Consider the following 17,971-nt stretch of genomic DNA (forward strand, 5'->3'; position numbering starts at 1 on the left):
AATTCCAGTTTAGACAATCTTTGCTCATATGTCAGTTTTGAAAGTGTTGGGGCCATCTTTGTCATTGCTCTTTGGATTTTTCTATTTTTCTTATATTCTTTTTTGTACTGGGTGTCTATAGTGTTGCTGCATACTCCAGTCTTGGTCTTATCAGTATAACTAGTATTTTCTTTGCCATTTCTTCATCCAAATGATTATAAGCCACCTTTATTGATCTTAACAAATTGTAGGTTTCTCCGACTATTTTATTTATCTGGGGACATGTCTTTGGTAATGATTACTCCTAGGTCCAATTTTCTTTACTTCCTTTGCACCAATTTTATGGGCATGAATAATAAAAGCATATCAACACATATGACATGAAATAAATGGCTGTATTAGTTACCAAGTATAGAAGATGAGTGTGCTTTTGTATGTAGCACGTAAGAACAGGTGGGCGAGACGAAGTCCTGATTATGATGTAGATGAGTCTTGATTTTGGTTGCTAAGGTCACACCAATGGTCTCAGGAACACATTGGTAGTTTGAGGTAATGCTTATGTACGATAACTTCTGGTAAGGGAAGCTTCTGGTAGTTCTGGTAGATCAAGAACATTTAAGATATTGGTTGATGATTCGCAATTGAGACAATAACAGAGAATGTCGAGTCCAGCAGCAGTGTGATGTCTGAAACAATTCAGGAAAAACAAGAAGGCTGTGCACTTCCCGTGGAGATGGGGAATAGTTGTGGTCCAAAGGACTTGTTTAGTGTAGTCGTAATCGACAAATGTAGAATAATTTCTACGTAGATTCATATGGGCCCTGGGCATCTGTTTCTTTTCTTGTCTTCTCTGTTCTTTTCTCGTTCTGGATCTATCCCTGTTTCTCTTCTCTATGTCTCTCTTCTTGGTGTGTCTCTCTGTGTCTCTGTTTCTCTACCCGGGTCGCTCTCTGCTTTGCCCTTTTATATCCCGGGAATTGGAGCTTACGTTTCTGGGGATGACAAAATGTAAGTAAAGCGGTAATTTGAAAATCTTCAGCCAACGGGAAAGAAGAGGTTTCCCGCCAAATTATGTTATGTTTCTGAGATTGACGTCATCTGACAATACGTAATAAGGAGCACCCCAATAGATGGGTATTGCGCAATGCTCAGCATTTCAAGAAATACACATCAATATTAAATACAATACAAATTTATAACATGTACTCATGCAAGGCATGCCTTGAAATTACAAACAGGAGACTTTATTCACACAAGGGCATGACACAGCACAACCACAGGATTCTATTCACGCTAAGGACGTGACACCCTACAACACATTCTTTCAGTGGTCTAAACAATTTACTAATCCATAGGTGTGCATGTCAGCACAGGGAGAGAGTCAAGCACAGTGCACGGTGAGGTAGACGCAAGGAGCCTGGGCCCAAGGGCGTGGTGGTGGCGCCCTTCTAAAGTTGGGCCTTTTCACCCATTTTTCACTTTTCCGCCTCTGGCGCCCGTACTGTTGGCCTGAGCGGTGTCCAGGTGGACTCTACAGCAGCTCTGGCAGCCCTCGACCTGTGGGTGAGATGGTGGGTAAATTGGAGCAGGACCCAAAATAGAAAAAATCTCAAAGGACCATGAATTTTGCCGAAAATCGGAAGGTCACCGATTTGGCCCAAACTTACCCCCACAGAGAGTCGGCCACAGTGCATGGCGAGGTACAGTGGGCCCAAGGGCGTGGCAGTGGCGCTCCTCCAAATTCGGGGCTCTTCACTAATTTTTCACTTTTCCGCCTCTAGCGCCCGTACTGTTGGCCTGAGCGGCGTCCAAGTGGACTCCACAGGAGCCCTGGCTACCCTCAATCTGTGGGTGAGATGGTGGGTAAATTACCCAAAATCGAAAAAAGAAAAAAATTAATTTTGCCGAAAATCCGAAGGTCACCGACTTGGACCAAACTTACCCCACAGGCAGAGAGTCGAGCACAGTGCACGGCGAGGTAGACGCGAGGAGCCTCCTGGGCCCAAGGGCGTAGTGGTGGCGCCCCTCCAAATTTGGGCCTTTTAACTCATTTTTCACTTTTCCGCCTCTGGACCCTAAACCGAGCCATGGGGGACCCCACTAGAAACACTCCCCCACCTGGATTTTACACCATTTATGGTGACCCGCTGTTTTCTGTCACAGATCCAAGCTCAAATCCATTCTAACACTTTAACTCCTATGCCATGGGCTTTGATTTTATTTAGTAGTCTCTTGTGGGGCACCTTGTCGAACGCTTTGCTAAAGTTAAGATAAATAACACCGTAACTATGATTGTTATCTGACGCCTTATATACTTTAGTGCGAAAGGATAGAAGATTAGTCACACATGACTTACCCTTGGAGAAGCCATGCTGTGTGTCATGAACCAAATTATGTTTCTCGGTGTGTTCTCCGAGTCTATTAACTATTATTGATTCAACCATTTTACCTATAACTGATGTCAAACTGATTGTCTTGTAGTTGCATATAGACGATTTATCTCCCTTTATGAAAACAGGAATAACGTTTGCCTGCCCCCAGGCAATAGGCACAAAATCAGTGTCTACAGACTTATTAAATATTTCTGTTAACTGGTCGCAGATTTCAAATTTACACTCTTTAAGCACTCTAGGAATAAATTCGTCTGGACCCGGGGATTTTGTAGCTTTAAGTTTTTTAATCTGTTTGACAACTACCTTACTAATGCTAATGTTAGTCTACTTTCTTCATCCCCACTGAAAATCGGATCGCAGTCAGGCACCTTATCTAACTTCTCAGTAAACACAGAGAGAAAATATTTTTCCTCCGATTTTATCATAACGTTTTCGTCATTTTGATTTGGACCTATCCTTTCCATATTTTTTGTTCTGTAGAGATGAAAGAAGCCCTTTGGGTAGAATCTTGCTTGTCTGGAAACCTTAATTTCATAGTTACGTTTCGCTGTGCGCGTATTCTTTTTAACCAGTTTTGCCATATCGTTATATTTGGATCTAAGGTGTGTTTCCCCGTTTTTTATTCTTACGTAAAGTCCTTTTTCGTTCCAATCTCATGTTTCAGCCTGTAGTGATCACCAAGAAATAAGATTTAATATTATTTGGGAAGAATGAAAAAGTACGAATAATGTTCAAGGACCGGGCTTTCGGAGAGCCAATTTTGATAAGATGAGAAACTAAGACATTTGATCACATATGGGACCGACCCAGGGAGCTGTGATGGGGTCAGATAAACGGTGAGTCCTGACGTCATTAGCGCTGTCAAGGGTCGGGTCATGGACGGTATGCGTGCCTTGGATCAGGTCACCTGCAGGCGTGGGGTCAACAGCCAGGTCAGCGATTTGGACAAAATGTATAGTAATCTAACATTTAATTCGAAATGCACAAAACAAATTTATTCCCCTCAAGTCAATGCGGAAGAATAGCAATACTCCCAAATGGATGACGAACAGACTATACAGTATTCCTATTTTTATGCCCTGACTCCTACATAATAAAAAAAAAAAAAAAAAAAGCCTACTTCTCGCTCAATGGATTCAATAAAGAGCCGAGATCCTGTGGGCGACAAGTAAACCCAGTCTTTTGCATGAAGATGATTCTTACCGTAAAAGCGATCCCAGTTGTCGACAAATGCTCATCCATTAGGCTTACAATATTTTGCCAGACTACAATTCATTGCAATAGGCCTGGAATGTCACATGCTTCCAACTCTACACCTCCGGAGGATTCCACATACAACAGGAACCCCTACCATATTCCTAATCTTATCTAGCGCATCCCGAAACCGCACAATTCCTCATTCCCTAACTTCCTATGTCATTCCCACCAGTACTCAAACAAACGATGGGTTTCACACCTTCCCTGACTATACACCCTTCAATCCTGTCTCTAACATCACCCATCCCCGCCCCGGGGAAACACCAGGGCCTTATGCTTCCTATCTTTGTCGCAGAAGGCCCTATCTAAATACCACACCTACAACCAAAATCTTACCTGTGGGCAGGGATCTAGCGACTGCCCTATCCTTCTCTTGCATATTCTTCATTTCTTCTTGTAAATCCACGAGAGCTTGTAATGAGTTCCTGCATTCAAGCGGGTCTGGTGAGGGGTATACCCATTAATTTTACCGAAAATCCGAAGGTCACCGCCCCATTTTTATTATTATTATTATCATCATTATTATTATTTTTATTATTATTATTATTATTATTATTATTTTGTACAGCTCAAGCAAGTCGGAAGGTTCACCTCCCTCGGTAGAATAATGACACCAAAACAATGTTGACAATGAAATTCAGTCCCAAATCCACCTTGCATCCACATCTTTTGGCTGTCTACTCTTAGGGCCTAGACTTTCCGTTCACAAGGCTGACAAAAAAAAAAAAAAAATCAAAGCCCTGAATATTTTACCATAATCAATTAATTTTGCGTTAAACAAAATAGAAAATATTTTCTATTGTCCTTTCCGCAATAGTTACATTAAGTACAAAATTTAAAATCTGTTTAATTTTTTCGAAAGCCAATAGGGATAGTGGATGATGGTGGGTGATGGGGATTGGGGGGCGGCGTCACTGAGAACTTTGCCCCGGGCGGCGTCACTGAAAATTTTGCACTAGTGCGGCACTTAGGCATGTAAGGGCTCTGTCTACGCTCTTGGGTATTTGATCATGGAAATTTAAGAACTGAAACCAAAATATATGTCTACAGAGCCTTCTGACCTTACTGTACGGCTCAGAAACCTGGACCAACTACAGATGACACAAAAGTTCTAGAAGCCTTCCAAATTCAATGGGCAGGTCACGTCATCCGCATGCCTGAGAACCCTTCCTTGACATTTTTATGGGCAACTACCTGATGTACGTCGCAATGCAGAAGGGTCAGAAAAAAAAGCGCTGTAAAGGTGAGATAAAACCATAATCAAGAGTTGTATTAGCTCACAATCTATTTTTAAAACATCGCTACAGATCGTGTTTCATGGCATGAAAAGTGCTGTCAGTGAGGTCAAACATTTTGGATCTGCTCACAACCAAGCACGGACTTGCCTGGAATATGGAAAGATGTGTGTGCCAAGAATTGGCCTCCACGGTCATCTCTAGTGCCATCAGCACCAAAGACCACAACATCGGGCTATCCTAAAATGTTTCCAATGGCATCCAGTGATGGCCAATTGGATAAAAAAAATTATACGGTTGGAATAAATTTCGAAATGTTGCAAATATAGAGGAGTTTTCTCCGTTGAATTGCTAGGTTTAAGGCGTCTAACAATATTCAAGCGGCCAACTTTCTTCGATCCCCTGACATAAAATCGCATGACAAAAAATTATAACTTAACCTAATTTATCCTAACCTAACCTAATATAACATAACCTAAGCTAACCAAACCTCGCCCAACCTAACATAACCTAAGCTCATTACTTAACTTAATCTAATCTAATCTAATCAAACTTAACCTAACCTAGGATCGGCCATTGCTGGCTCTGGATGTAAACATACCCGTAATTGACCTACTTTTTCGAAGAATTTATGGAGGAACAAGCGAGCTACTATCTTCAGCCTTAGCAGAGCACAACAGTAAACACTAGATGTAAGTTTTATGGTGTAAGGGGTTTTGAGGGCTATAGGACTTAGTCAATATTTGCCACAAGAAAATCCTATCCTTGGCCAAACCCACCTGTCTAGTGTTGCACCCATCTGTGAATGCGCAGTATGAGGAATATAACGTGTGGTAATGTCATACCCACATCACTGTACCCCACTAACATCAAGTGCCTATATTCTAACCTTTGCCATATTACTAAATTAATATAGTTTATTCTGGACCTGTCACCTTCACCGATATTGATGGCGACCCGGCTTCCAGTGACGACGAGGATACCGGTGAAAAAAATTGGCCTCCATTGACTATGCATGAGCAACATGTTCGTCCTACACCCTGGCAGCCACTGCTAGAATTCCCTTTCCTTGATACTCAGACAACCACCGCCACCATAGCCACGTGCGATCACCGATTTGCCCCAAACTTACACCAGAGAGAAAGAATCGGTTACAGTGCACTGCGAGGTAACCGTAAGGAGCCTGAGCCCAAGGATGTGTGCGTGGCGACCTTCCAAATTTGAATCTTTTCTCCGATTTTTCACATTTCCGCCTCTATCGCCCATACGTTTGCCCTGAGCGATGTTCAAGTGCAATCGACAGGAGGTCTGGTGGTCCTCGAACTGTGGCGAGATAGTGGCCCAATCGGAGCAGGTGACCATCTCACCCATAGGTGGAGGGCCACCAGGCCTGCAGCCGATTGCACTTGGACACCACTCAGGCCAAAAGTACGGGCGCCAGAGGAAGAAATGTGAAAAATCAGAAAAAGGCTCAAATTTGGCAGGTCGCCACGCACAAACCCTTGGGTCCAGGACACTATCGTCCACCTCGCTGTGTACTGTGCACGACTCTCCCACTTTGGCGTAAATTTAGGCCAAATCGGTGACTTGACGATTTTTTGGTAACCCCTTCTGTACCTATTAGCACTTTTCCTTCTTTCTGGCTTCCCTCGTTGTGGCACCTCTTCAATACTTTCTCTGTATGAGCGATTTTATGACACTAACGAGTTCGAACGCCACTAAATAGAAGCAAATGACCGCATTTTCATATTTGTCATTTTACCTGTTAAGAGGACAAATGTTATTTCATCGTGGAGTTCTGTATATAAAGAAAATATCTGCCATTTTTCACAAATATAACTTTATATTTCAGATCTATGGAGCCCCTGTTAACGTTTGGCTTGCCAGATTTTATGCAGGAACATTAAAATATCTACAATTGATATGAAATAAAAAGTATATATATTTTGTTGTTTACTTGTTACTTTTAGTTTCATATATCTTGATTGCTATATAATTTTTACAGTGCCTGCTGTAGGGAAGTAATCCCCTACAACTTAGGCTAAACTGATCAGAAGAATCCAACTCGCTGTCAAATCTGGTATGCTAAAACTTGGTCGGTAAGTGAAAAGTAAAACCCAATTTATGCAGCTTTGATGATTTGAAAATTTCAACCATTCACCGATCCTATTAATTGACCCAGGTCCTTTTTGGAAGGAACTAGCATAAGGGCGCCTAAATCCGGACAGAAAATACTGCTTTACTGAACTTCTGCTATTTTTAAGTGCCATCCAACTCATTGTGTTTGTGGGAGGAACTAGCAAAACCCTGCAAAAATTCAGGCCGCAAATTTACGTAGTACTATTGATAAGTAAAATGCGCAGAGTTCATACCTATGCACCCAAATTCGCTTTAGAAGCCAGCATCAACACTTAGCTAACTGACGTATGAGTTGCTATTGATGCTCAAAATCTGACCATTTGACAAAGATTGGCATAAGATTTATTAAGAAGAGGTATTGTCATCTTTTGAGAGCGACGTCTGAAGTCACTGTAGGAGGAGCTTAGCAAAAGCCCGCCAAAACATTGGCCAATAGTAAGAGGAGCTACCCGACTTAACGGGTTCTATTGATGAGCAAAATCCAGATTTTGGAAAACTCAACCTCGTGTTGATATAATAGCGTGAGAGGAGCTTGGCAAAAGTCTACAAAAAATATGTCAATAGAGGAGCTATCCGACTTCTGGAGCCCTATTGGTAAGCAAAATCCAAAAATTGGAAAACTCATCCTTGCGTTGGTGATTCAAGATGAACAATAAAACATCAATTGAGTGCAACCAGTGTACGTATTGTGGGAGGAGATTAGAAAAAACGCCAAAAGTTCGGCTAATAGCGAGAGAAGGCACCCGACTTAGAGTTCTCTTGCTAAGCAAAATAGTCTTTGAAAACTCATCTTCACATTGGTGCTTAAATGTAAACAATGCCAGTGTATTGTGGAAGGAGCTTAGCAAAAGCCCGCCAAAATTTGGCTAATAATGAGAGGAAGTACCCGACTTGAAGTTCTGTTGATAAGCAAAATCAAAATTTTGGAAAACTCATCCTCGTGTTGGTGCGTAAATATAACCAATACTGCCATCTATTGAGTGCATCAAGTGTATTGTGGGAGGAGCTTAGCAAAAAGTCTGCCAAAATCTTGGCCAATCGTGAGAGGAGCCACCCGACTATAGTCAGCGCAACGAGAGGTGACAGCTAAGGCGGGGTTAGGAGCTTTCCCGATGATGCCACATCTCCACAGATAACACGGCCCGGACGGCTCACACTGAATGCAGTGTGAGGGGGGCGGGGCCAGAGAATAGATGTAGTGGCACCGTCGCTCTCTCTTGCTCATATGCCATGTCTATAACTCGAGGAAACGAAACCTTTGTATAGAAAACATTGCTTTGATTTTTACCTCAGTGGTGGTGTGTGACAAAAAATTATAATATAATTATATGTGGCAACATTATAAAGATATAAAATAAAATCATGAAATAAAATCAAATCATAAAATAATTATATGTGGCAGCACAGGGGGACTCCCAGTGCTCCGCCCTAACGGCCATTTCTCAATGCAACGAGCATAATGGAGCTCTATTGATAAGCAAAATCCAAATTTTGGAAAACTCATCCACACGTTGGTGTCTTAATATAAAACAGTAACGCCATCTATTGAGTGCATCAAGTGTATTGTGGGAGGAGCTTAGTAAAAGCCCGCCAAAACTTGGCCAATGATGAGAGGAAGTACCCGACTTATGGAGTTCTATTGATAAGCAAAATCCAAATTTTGGAAAACTCATCCACACTTTGATGTCTAAATATAAAACAGTAACGCCATCTATTGAGTGCACCTAGTGTATTGCGGGAGGAGCTCAGTAAAAGCCCGCCAAAACTTGGCCAATGATGAGCGGAGCTACCCGACTTATGGAGTTCTATTGATAAGCAAAATCCAAATTTTGGAAAACTCATCCTCACGTTGGTGTCTAAACGTAAACAATAACGCCATCTATCGAAACTCATCCTCACGTTGGTGTCTAAACGTAAATAATAACGCCATCTATCGAGTGCACCTAGTGTATTGTGGGAGGAGCTTATTAAAAACCCGCCAAAACTTGGCCAGTGAAGAGAGGAGCTACCCGACTCATGGAGTTCTATTGATAAACAAAATCCAAAATTTGGAACTCATCCACACGTCTCTAAATATAAAATAGTAGCGCCATCTATTGAGTGCACCTAGTGTATTGTGGGAGGGGCTTAGTAAAAGCCCGCCAAAATTTGGGCAATGATGAGAGGAGCTACCCGACTTATGGAACTATTGATAAGCAAAATTCAAATCTTGGAAAACTCTTCTTCACGATGTGTCTCAATGTGAACAATAACGCCATCTATTGAGTGCACCTAGTGTATTGTGGGAGGGGCTTAGCAAATAGCCCGCAAAAACTTGGCCAATGATGAGAGGAGCTACCCGATTTATGGAGTTCTATTTGGAAAACCTTGTGTTGTTCAGATGTAAACAAATCTCTTAGGAGCTAGCCCGCCAAAGCAAAAGCAAAATTTTGGAAAACTTCCTCGTGTTGTTTGAATATAATAATGCCATCTATTGAATGCACCCAGTGTATTGTGGGAGGAGCTCGGCTGAAAGCCCGCCAAAACTCGGCCAATTGTGAGAGGAGCTACCCGATTTATGGGATTCTATTGATAAACAAAATCAAAATTTTGGAAAAATCCCTCTTGCTGATCTAAATATACAATAACGCCATTTATTGAGTGCACCCAGTGTTGTGGAAAGTGCTTATTATAAGCCCGCCAAAACTTCGGCGAGGAGCTACCCGATTTATGGGGTCTCTTGATGAGCAAGGTCCGAAATTTTCATCTTGGTATTTACCAATTTGTTCTCCCAAAATTTCTTTTGTAACTATATGTTTTAGCAATTGAAGCGTATATAAATTTGTTGTTTGTATCCTTTTTTTTTTCTTTTTAGTGCGTGATCTTTTTTTTTTTTTTCAAATCACAGGACTATCTTAGGATCCATTTTTCCAATATCTAAATGTGGAATTATTCTGGTAATCGCCAGGGATTATATTATATAAGGAATTTAATTTTATTTTATTTTGTTGAATTTCTATTTTATCAATCTATATTTTTATATTATATCAATTTTATATTTATATTCATTATAATCTATATTTCATTCTATTTGATTCAGTATGGCAACTAACATCCAATATTAAGAAATATGTGACAATGTCATATAAGTTTACAATTAATTTTTTAGAACTTTTCACTCTCTCTGCGAGGTACCTAAGCATAACAACCGAGCATAAGCTGCATCTAATACCCTCAGGCAGTTTTGAATCCTGAAGATGGAGGACCTTGATGTGAAGTATGAAGACAGCTCGATGTTCACCAACATAAGCTTCTAGCGCCTTTCCTGTTTCTAAAGTCTACTGGAGATGGGACCCCAAAAGGATAGAGGACTGGCAGGGTTCTTTATACAAAGACAAGTCCTCCTATCTTTATACAGAAGAGGTTAATTAACCCAATGAGATAACCCAGGTTTAATTTCCTTCCACTATCTCTCCCATATCTTTCTATGGCCCATTGACTTAAAAGTAGACACTACAGAAACACTTGCTTAGAGTGCATGTGCAATTGTTTGGTTCTGCATGACTTCTTCGATACACTCCTTCACCTCTGGATGTGTTGATGAAGAGGATTTGAATAATGGTGTCATCAACCCTGGGGCAGGGCAATGGTAGATGTTCATCCCTCTCCTTCTACATGTGTCGGTATTTTTCCAACAACCACACCAATACTGTGGAGACTTCGCCAGGATAATGCAATACCAGTTACAATTATTACATATGTAAACTAGACTAAAGCCATTGGGACATTAAGGCAAACCAGGTCTATTTACGTTATAATGGATGATGTCATAAATTTCGTAAGTTACATCATAACTATAAACCAAGTCCGTGAAAGTATCAAGGCCCATTTATTGAAAAAAAAAAAAATAATAATAATAATAAACAAGTAAACATTAATTCTGTAATATTACACCATGGTAAGATGTGACACGAATTTCCTGGACAGTGAAGTAGGTGAAGGATGAGGGGGTGTGGGTAATACGTACCTTAAGTGAGTGATGAAGGGAGGAGGAGGATAGCTACAGTTGGGGAACCGAAGTCCAGGAGCTGTATCACCATCCGGGACCACTCGCGTTTCCTCCAGCGAGCGAGCGTGAATGTAAATCAAAGAGGGGGGGCGGTGATGGGGCAACTCATTAAGTGAACCGTCCTAGGCTAATGAAACCCAGAACTCCTAATGTGAGTTTTAATGGATTAAATAATTCTATAATTAGACACTAGAATTATACTACTTATACTACTTATCATTAACTTGTGTGTCTTGCGTGTGGAGACGTCTTCAATTGGCGCGGTCTCCTGCTGAGTTACGACCGGCGCGGCTCCGCTTCTGGTGGGGGCGGGAGGCGACGGTTTTCGTGTGGAGACGTCTTCAATTGGCGCGGTCTCCTGCTGAGTTACGACCGGCGCGGCTCCGCTTCTGGTGGGGGCGGGAGGCGACGGTTTTCGTGTGGATCTGAGCGGGAAACTGACCGACTTCGTTGCTTGATGGTTAAGGACGGGCGCTGAGATGGGCTTTGTAAGCGACACTTCACCGACGTGTTCTTGGTCAATCGTACTGCACTTTTAGAGTTCTGGCGGGAGGGGTTTGTACCCAAATCGATTGACACTCGATCGTCACTCAAGGATGAAAATCCCCAACAGTCACATGAGGGAGGAAAGGACACGATTGGACTTCCGAGAATGAGCGGTCCGACCTCCCTTGTTGAACCCGATGTGAAGACTGACCTCTGTCCCGCGGCATGTGAGGTCGAGAATGCCCGCCAGTTAGCATCCAACGATGCCAATACTTCTACGTTCCCGCCACTAGTGTTGAAGGGTACTACGAATAATGTTCATGTGGGAGATGACACAGTTCCAATTGTTCCTTGAGGTAGACACTATTCACGAGCGGGTTAGCTACAATCCTAATTATTCTAATTGCCTAGGTTAAAACAAATATGTGGCAGAGCGCAGGGGGGGGAGGGGGGTGTTCGCACTAAGCTGGAACAAGGTCGCTTGTGCTTGGGCGCGAAAACCGTTGAGCTTGGCTATGGGAACACGAATCTAAAGGGAGGGGGGGTTTGTCTAAATAATTAGAAGTCTCTCACTTCGTTAAGGTACTGTAGTTGATTGTCAAAATGGCACAACAGTTGATGAGGATAATGAGAAGGAGAAAGGACAGGATGTAGCTACTAGAAGTCTTAAGGACTCTGGTAATTCCCCCGAGTATAGGGAATGAAGGGCCGAAGCGGTGAGAAATCGGACGAAAGAAAATGGAAAGGGGAGACAGTGAGCCGGGTGTCACAATAATATTCAAAAATTGTGACACAGCTATGACCCAAAGGAGGCCGAGGAGGGTATCCTCTGTAGCTTTGAAGCTGAGAGAAGGAGGCTGGTTATTCATCAAGAGTAGAGAACCAGTTTCTGGCTTGCTTTTGACCTCTTCGTTTCGGTTGAGGGCTTCGAGTGCCGGAGTCTCAGTGGTGACAGTTTCTTCAACATGGATGCTGTTGAGTGTAATGGTTTCAATAGGGGGGTGGAGGGTGTGGTCCTGACTCCATGGGGGCAGTTTGCCCCATACTACAGAACCTGCAGGGGTGACGAAAAGTTCGACACCCATGAAACGCGTGGCGCGTTTAAAGACTAATGACATGTGGTCACTGCCTAATATAATGCTGACATTGGAAACTTGGTCCGAAAGTGCTTCATTTGCGATAAGGATGCCTTGCGACTTGAGAACCTGCACTGTACGTTGGTAACCGGGCATAGAGACGTCTTTACTCACTGAAAGGTGCACGATCGCCTCGATGAGATGTTTCTCAGTGCCCAAGTGCAGGTTGAATTCAACGATGTCGAATCTCTGAGGTAGTTCAGTCTTGTTGAAGGAATCAAGGCGGCAAATAACGGTTCCTTTTGGTTTGAGGTCAAGTTGGTCCACGACGGAAGGGTGAACAAACGTCCGTTGAGCTCCGCAGTCAGCGAGTACTTGTGAGATACATTTCTTGCGATCTTTAGTGAGGTGTCCGGTGAAAATAGGCAGAGCGACAGTGCTCGGTACTGCTCGTGGGATGAGGGCTGGGTCGGCGTTCTCAGTTGCGTTGTCAGGAGTTGTCGTAGGTTGTGACTCGTCTTCTGTGGGGACCGAAACAGTGGTTCCAGGATCAAATGGTGTTATCTGAGGACCTCGAGCGTCATTATCAATTTGTGTAGTCCCAACGATGATCGGGACTGCTTCCGGTTCTGGAGGTGAAGTGTCATCTGGTGCCGTGGAAGTTTGGACTGAAGTTCGTAAGATGGGAGCCGAGTGTAATGAAGAGGGGGTGTAGGTGGCTTCCGGGGCGTGGCCTACTGGGGGCGTGGCACAGGAGCTGTCGTGGTGAGAGCTGACAGACGTTGATGAAGTAGAAGCAGAGGTGCTCTGAGAGCTTGGAGTGTCAGTGGCAACTTGTGTATTATCAATGAGGACTGGTACTGGTTCCGGGTCCTGAGATAAAGTGGCATCTGGTGCCGTGGAAGTGCGGATTGCAGCTTGCGGGACGGGAGCCGCGTGCATTGAAGAGGGGGTGCAGGCGGCTTCCGGGGCGTGGCCTACTTGGCGCGTGACACAGGAGCTGTCGAGGGGAGTGCTAGTAGACGTTGTTGTAGTAGAAGTAGAGGTGCTCTGAGAGCTTGGAGTGTCAGTGGCAACTTGTGTATTATCAATGAGGACTGGTACTGGTTCCGGGTCCTGAGATAAAGTGGCATCAGGTACAGCGGAAGTTTGAACCGACGTGGTGATGGGGACCGTGGTCGTCAGAGGGTGCTCAAGCACTGCTTCTGTGGGTGCTGAAGAGGGTTCCAAGACGGTTGGAGTTACAAGGATGGGAGCCATGTAGATTGAAGAAGGCGCACTGGTGGATGCAGGGGCGTGGGTTACCTCTGGTGGTGCTCTGAGGGCGTCGTGGGAGCTGGTAGAGGTTGATGGTGTAGGGGTTGAGGTGCCATCTTGGATTGCCTTCGTGCCAGGTGGCGCTGGTTGCAACGGAGGATGGTAGGGGGACTGGTGAGGAGGGGGGTAGGCCCCCGGATACTGAAAGAAGGGGGGGTAATACGGATGGTATCCTGGAGCTTGTGGGTAACCAGCAGGAGGCTGAGATGAAGCCGCGCTGTAGGGGGGAGTGGCTTAACGGAGACTGGTTCCAGAGGTGAGAATGAACTGTCTTCTGCGTAGGAGAAACGATGATGCCATTGCTTGTTATGCTGATGGCTTGAGGGCATAGGGGAGCTTTATGGCGCTCGCCACATTTCATACAGCCTGCTTGGAAGTCGCAGCGGTTCTTCAGATGCCTGTTCGAGTAGCAGATGGTACACTTGTTTAGTGCTAAATGCCTGTTGGTGCGTGTGGAGATATCCGGGTACGTCGTACAGTGTGACGGCCTATGTGGGCCGCTGCAAAACAAACAGTTGGCGCGGTGCTGTGCTTCATTGGGGACCGCAGGTACTGGTTGTGGGGGCGTGGGTACTGGCCGTCCAGTGGTGTGCCTTGACGTATGACCTTGACTCCTCGGTGGCGTCGGAGCGCTCGTCAATGTCTGTCGAGGTGGGCGTGTTGATGATTGAGTAGGAACGGGTGGAGGGGTCGCTGCGGGAACAGGACGTACCGTTACAGGGGTATGGAGTCGACTGCTCGCGATGGCACCCGAGTAGACCTTGAGTGCCGCGTGAAGCTCTGGCACACTAAGTTCAGCAGTGCCCTTGAACAAGTATATGGACGAGAGGACCTGGCGGGGCAGTTTCGACACTAGGACCCCCTCTACAAATTCATCGGAGAGGGCTTGTCCTACTGCGTTCAGGTAGTGCTCGCTCAACTCGTCCCAATCGGCGAGGAACCTTGACAAGTCCTCACATACGTCCGTAGGTGCGGGAATGGCGACGAGGCGTTCCTTTAGACTTCTTCGTACTGCCAAGGGCTTGTCATAGGCCTCATGCAGCCGTCGGATGGTGTGTTCATACGCGGTGTTGTTGTACACGGGGTAACCAAGCAGTCGTTTGGCACTCCCCGTTAGAGAGCGCATGAGAGCGCTGAACTTTTCTCCCTCTGTGTATCTACTGTTTTCATGAACAACTGTCTTGAAGATACCCCACCAGCTGGAGAACATTTCCAGATCCCCATCGAAAGAGGGGGGTTGGGGTTCTTCCCTTATGTATGTAATAATGGGGCTTTGATGAAGCTGGCTGTTGGACGCTTGAGCGGTGGTATCTGCGCCGTTCACTCTCGCATCTGCTCGGACCTTAAGGTTTAATAGGACCTTCTTGCGTGGTTTCAATTCCTGTTTGAGTGCCGCAAGTCGATCATCGAGGTGTCTGGCCCAGGCGGGCTCCAAGAACCGCCATGTTTGGTGATGGTCTTGACCTTCTTTGTGAATTTCCGTTGCTGCACTGGGGCTCAGGCTCTCGATGTTGACAGTCCCGTAAGCATCAGTATATTCCGTGACAGCGTCAAGGAACTTCTGAGTGATGTCAATGAGTTCGGCCAACGTTGCATTCGTAATTGTGTCTCCGGTAGGGCTGTAGTAAGACATGGTGGCTGCCGTTTAATGCACTGGCACAATAGGTTGTTTCTATGTGAAAAGGTGGCCGTCCGAGAAAATGGAGAATTGAAGGGGGTGTCTATAGAAGATTGTGCTGTCATACGAGCTGGTCAGACAAAGGAGGAGGGGGGAGGTGAGGTCGCGCGTAGCCGCGAAGGGAAGGGACAAAGATGCTTTGTTCCTTTGGCCGAGGGAAAAACCGTTAGAGTAAGGGCCGCTGCTACGGTGCGGGGATGACGACAAGGCGTATTGGCGGATGGCGCCACTAAAGGAAGCATAACTAAGACGCCGCTTTGAAAGGCCGGGCTGAGCCGAAACTATTAAGCCGAAAATGGCTGAACTTAAAATTACGAAGGGCGGCTGAGGATGCCGCTGAATGAAGTCGCCGGGCGGAATTACCCGTGAAAAAGGGACCAGTGTAATTTCAGCACAATCTAATTCTACTTAGGGGGCGAAATGTTGCCCAAGAGAAAGGTAAAAGTAGGAAGGGTAAATCAATGTAACATAAAATTATTCTATCATGCTTGACCTTGTGCGTGCCTTAACGAGCAGGAGGGACTCCTGTACAGTGCATTGAGTTGCGCAGGGAAACATGTTGTGATCTACTTAATGAGTTGTCATACAGAATATTGAACTTGTCAGGACACGTTACTTGATTAACTAGTCTGTACATAGGTAGGACTGAATATCCGGTTCGAAGGACCAAAAACGGACTGCGACACGAATTTCCTGGACAGTGGAAGTAGGTGAAGGATGAGGGGGTGTGGGTAATACGTACCTTAAGTGAGTGATGAAGGGAGGAGGAGGATAGCTACAGTTGGGGAACCGAAGTCCAGGAGATTTGTATCACCATCCGGGACCACTCGCGTTTCCTCCAGCGAGCGAGCGTGAATGTAAATCAAAGAGGGGGGGGGCGGTGATGGGGCAACTCATTAAGTGAACCGTCCTAGGCTAATGAAACCCAGAACTCCTAATGTGAGTTTTAATGGATTAAATAATTCTATAATTAGACACTAGAATTATACTACTTATACTACTTATCATTAACTTGTGTGTCTTGCGTGTGGAGACGTCTTCAATTGGCGCGGTCTCCTGCTGAGTTACGACCGGCGCGGCTCCGCTTCTGGTGGGGGCGGGAGGCGACGGTTTTCGTGTGGAGACGTCTTCAATTGGCGCGGTCTCCTGCTGAGTTACGACCGGCGCGGCTCCGCTTCTGGTGGGGGCGGGAGGCGACGGTTTTCGTGTGGATCTGAGCGGGAAACTGACCGACTTCGTTGCTTGATGGTTAAGGACGGGCGCTGAGATGGGCTTTGTAAGCGACACTTCACCGACGTGTTCTTGGTCAATCGTACTGCACTTTTAGAGTTCTGGCGGGAGGGGTTTGTACCCAAATCGATTGACACTCGATCGTCACTCAAGGATGAAAATCCCCAACAGTCACATGAGGGAGGAAAGGACACGATTGGACTTCCGAGAATGAGCGGTCCGACCTCCCTTGTTGAACCCGATGTGAAGACTGACCTCTGTCCCGCGGCATGTGAGGTCGAGAATGCCCGCCAGTTAGCATCCAACGATGCCAATACTTCTACGTTCCCGCCACTAGTGTTGAAGGGTACTACGAATAATGTTCATGTGGAAGATGACACAGTTCCAATTGTTCCTTGAGGTAGACACTATTCACGAACGGGTTAGCTACAATCCTAATTATCCTAATTGCCTAGGTTAAAACAAATATGTGGCAGCGCGCAGGGGGGGAGGGGGTGTGTTCGCACTAAGCTGGAACAAGGTCGCTTGTGCTTGGGCGTGAAAACCGTTGAGCTTGGCTATGGGAACACGAATCTAAAGGGAGGGGGGTTTCTCTAAATAATTAGAAGTCTCTCACTTCGTTAAGGCACTGTAGTTGATTGTCAAAATGGCACAACAGTTGATGAGGATAATGAGGAGAAAGGACAGGATGTAGCTACTAGAAGTCTTAAGGACTCTGGTAATTCCCCCGAGTATAGGGAATGAAGGGCCGAAGCGGTGAGAAATCGGACGAAAGAAAATGGAAAGGGAGACAGTGAGCCGGGTGTCACAATAATATTCAAAAATTGTGACAAGATGTACCAAATGTGATGGGGGCTCATGCATGCTATGGCAAGAGCACATGCCAAACATCCCTGGGGCACTACCTTATTTCTCATGGCAAAGAATAGATGCCAGATGTTGAGAGAGCACTATTTCCCATGGCAAAAATATATGCCATATGATGTGAATGGGTTACCCCCTTCGATTTTTTTGTTCAGTTTTGGTGACCCGCTCTGATTGGGCCACCATCTCACCCACAGGTGGAGGGCCACCAGGCCTGCTGCGAATTATACTTGGACACCACTCAGGCCAAAGGAACGGGCGCCAGGGGC

The sequence above is a fragment of the Oratosquilla oratoria genome, chromosome 24 (genome assembly GCF_046742065.1).
Source record: "Oratosquilla oratoria isolate Oo_2021 chromosome 24, ASM4674206v1, whole genome shotgun sequence".
In the NCBI taxonomy this organism is placed as follows: domain Eukaryota; kingdom Metazoa; phylum Arthropoda; class Malacostraca; order Stomatopoda; family Squillidae; genus Oratosquilla; species Oratosquilla oratoria.